Raw genomic sequence first — 3,461 nt, forward strand, 5'->3', positions numbered from 1 at the left:
AAAATCAGAAGTTACAAAAGTATAAACCTGGGGTTCTAATTTGAGTCATGCATTTCAGCCCAGACCTATATATATGCCTAAAATTGAATCATGTGTCTCAATGCTAGCAAAAATTGTAGCAGATGTTAAGGTCAATGGTTTTATCTTGTGACTGTTGGTGTCTCAGTCCAACATTGGTGTGAATTCTATATAGTGCTCAGAAGAAAGACTAATGCCCTGTGTAGTACATGGGCTCATTGGACGGGTGCTCATGTGAAGGAACAGCAGTCATTAGGTCACACCTAAGTCACTCCTAAAAGCAAATGGCTAACTAGAACCCTACAAATGCCATGAGGACGGCCCCTAACCTTAATGATTCTGCTTTGAGACTCTTTGGAGAAAGAAATGTATAAATCTATCTATCTATCTATCTATCTATCTATCTATCTATCTATCTATCATTTATCTATTTATAAAGGACTCCCCAGGTATATCCAGTAATGACAACAAAAATACTAGATATGGAGGAAGAGAGAAAATAACTAAAACAGTTTTCACAATTTGATCCAATTAAAAATCTAAAATTTACTTTAAAAGTGTTATACATATAGGGAGTATCTAAGACTACAGCACAGATATTATTACAACAAGAAGTAGACTACTTAAGTCTTAAATTAACTCCTAGAAAAATAATACTATCTTCAAATGGAATATAGGCCATTTTAGATCTTCTTGAGCCCAATACTCAGAAACAGATTTGAGCATTCTTAGGATTAGCAGGATATTTCAGATTATGGATTCTAGAATATGGTGAGAAGGCCAGACTCCTGTATAAGGTTTTAAAGGAGTGCAATCAATAAAGGTCAGCTAGCTTATCTTGGAGAAGAGAAAAATAAAGGGCTTTCGAACAGCTAAAGGAAGCTCTCACACAGGCAGCAGACCTAAGCTTACTAAATTTAGAAAAGCCCTTCCAGTATATATATTATAGCATTAGGGGTACTGACTCAGAACTTGGAGCCACTAAGAGGCCTATAGGACACTTCTCGAAAGAACTAGATGCAGTGGCTCAAGGCTGGCCTCATTCCCTCTGGGTAGTAGCAGCAGCAGCAGCCTTGCTTTTAGAAGAAGCACTATAAGATATCATTAAGACAAGACATAACTATATATTTCTCATCGAATTGGCCCATTACTCAATACTAAAGGACCTCACTGACTTACCATAATCACATGCTAAGATATCAGGTTATCCAAATAGAAAACCCACAGTTAAAGATTGAGAAGTGCTCTGTCTTGAATCTAGCTACCCTTATGCCTACCCCAAACACAGAGGCTACATGCAATTGTTGTGAGATCATAGATCAAGTTTTGCCAGCAGACCAGGCCTAAAAGACCAACCACTCAAAAGTCCAGTTGAGGTTTTGTTCTTAGATGGAAGCAGTTTTGTGAAGGAAGGGGCATATTATGCTGGATATGTGGTAGTGTCCCAGCATGCTGTCATAGAGGCTCAAGCTTTGCCCCCGGAATCTCAGCACAACCCCAGCTCTCACAGAACCTTAGAGTTAGGGAAGGATAAGAGATTCAAATATATACTAATTCTAAAAATTCATTTCTAATATTACATGCTCATATAGTTATTTGGAGAGAAAGAGGATATCTAAATGCAAAACAAGGACTAATAAAATATGGACTTTACATTTTACAGCTCCTAGAAGCTCTGAAATTGCCCCAAGAAAGAGCAGTAATTCATTGTAGGGGCCACCAAAAAGGAATAGGTAAAACTGCATCAGGAAACAGGTTTGCTGACCATACTGCCAAGAAAGTAGCTACAGCAAGAGAGCCAGCTGTTGGGCTCTAATACCACAACAGGCTCACGTCAATATAAACTTCAATACGCAGGGCAAAGAGTCAATGGGTTGAGCATGGAGCCTATACTAAAAATAGAGCAAGATGGTATTAAAAGAGGACCTGATACACCTTCCCCAAAATGTACAGTGGAAGGGAATCAAAAGCTTCCATGTTTCCTATCACTTTGGGGGAGGTAAGTTAACCCAAATCTGTAAACACCTTTTTACCACAAGGGGTTACAAAAGGCTATCAAACAAAGAAGCCAAAATGATCCTCTCTGCACTTTGAATAACCTTCAAGTCTCAAGCCCACCCCCTCCACTGGTAGAGCCAGTACAGAAAAAATGAATGTAGCCAGGGAGAAGACAGGCAATTATATTTTACCCAAATGCCCTGTTGTCAGGGACATGAAGATTTGTCAGATACCATAGGATGGGTTGAGGCATTTCCTACTCGAACAAAATGGACATCAGAAGTATTCAAAATATTACTGAAAGAACTTAAAATCATGATGTGGACTCCCACGGTCTTTACAAATAACTCAAAAGGTCAATAAGGCCTCAGGCATCAAATGGTATCTTCACTAGGCCTGGAGACCTCAGTTATCAGGGAAAGTCCAGAGAGCAAAACAGGCCTTAAAAAGAACACTGGCGGCCTGACCTGTGGTGGCGCAGTGGATAAAGTGTTGACCTGGAAATGCTGAGGTCGCTGGTTCGAAACACTGGGCTTGCCTGGTCAAGGCACATATGGGAGTTGATGCTTCCAGCTCCTCCCCCCTTCTCTCTCTCTGTCTCTCCTATCTCTCTCTCTGTCTCTCCCTCTCCTTTCTAAAAATGAATAAATAAAAATAAAAATAATTTCAAAAAGAACATTGGCAAGAGAAATGGCACCATAAGGAGCGATACCGATAAATCTCCCCCAAAATTCAACAAGATCTTCAACCAGAGACAGAAAAATCTATCCTTGGAGCCTCCAGAAGTTCCACACTAAACGCGAAGGCAGAGGCAGCAGCAACCCCATAGCTGGATCATCAGGCTACTAATTCAGGAAGGAAAGACTAGGAGAGAGGCTCTGGGAACATGGACTCTCTCATTAGTCGAGCCTGCAAATGCTAATGAGCCTCGACTGCCAATGAGACTGAAGCCCAATATATGACATCGCCATAGAGACTTATCAACTGCAAACCTCAACCTAACAGTGCCACAGGGGCAGAACCCAGGGTACAGAGTCACCGACCAGGAAGAGGGAGAGAAAAGAAAAAGCCAGGCCCTGGCCGGTTGGCTCAGCGGTAGAGCGTCGGCCTAGCGTGCGGAGGACCCGGGTTCGATTCCCGGCCAGGGCACATAGGAGAAGCGCCCATTTGCTTCTCCACCCCTCCGCCGCGCTTTCCTCTCTGTCTCTCTCTTCCCCTCCCGCAGCCAAGGCTCCATTGGAGCAAAGATGGCCCGGGCGCTGGGGATGGCTCTGTGGCCTCTGCCTCAGGCGCTAGAGTGGCTCTGGTCGCAACATGGCGACGCCCAGGATGGGCAGAGCATCGCCCCCTGGTGGGCAGAGCATCGCCCCATGGTGGGCGTGCCGGGTGGATCCCGGTCGGGCGCATGCGGGAGTCTGTCTGACTGTCTCTCCCTGTTTCCAACT

The sequence above is a fragment of the Saccopteryx leptura genome, chromosome 9, assembly GCF_036850995.1.
Source record: "Saccopteryx leptura isolate mSacLep1 chromosome 9, mSacLep1_pri_phased_curated, whole genome shotgun sequence".
Classification (NCBI taxonomy): domain Eukaryota; kingdom Metazoa; phylum Chordata; class Mammalia; order Chiroptera; family Emballonuridae; genus Saccopteryx; species Saccopteryx leptura.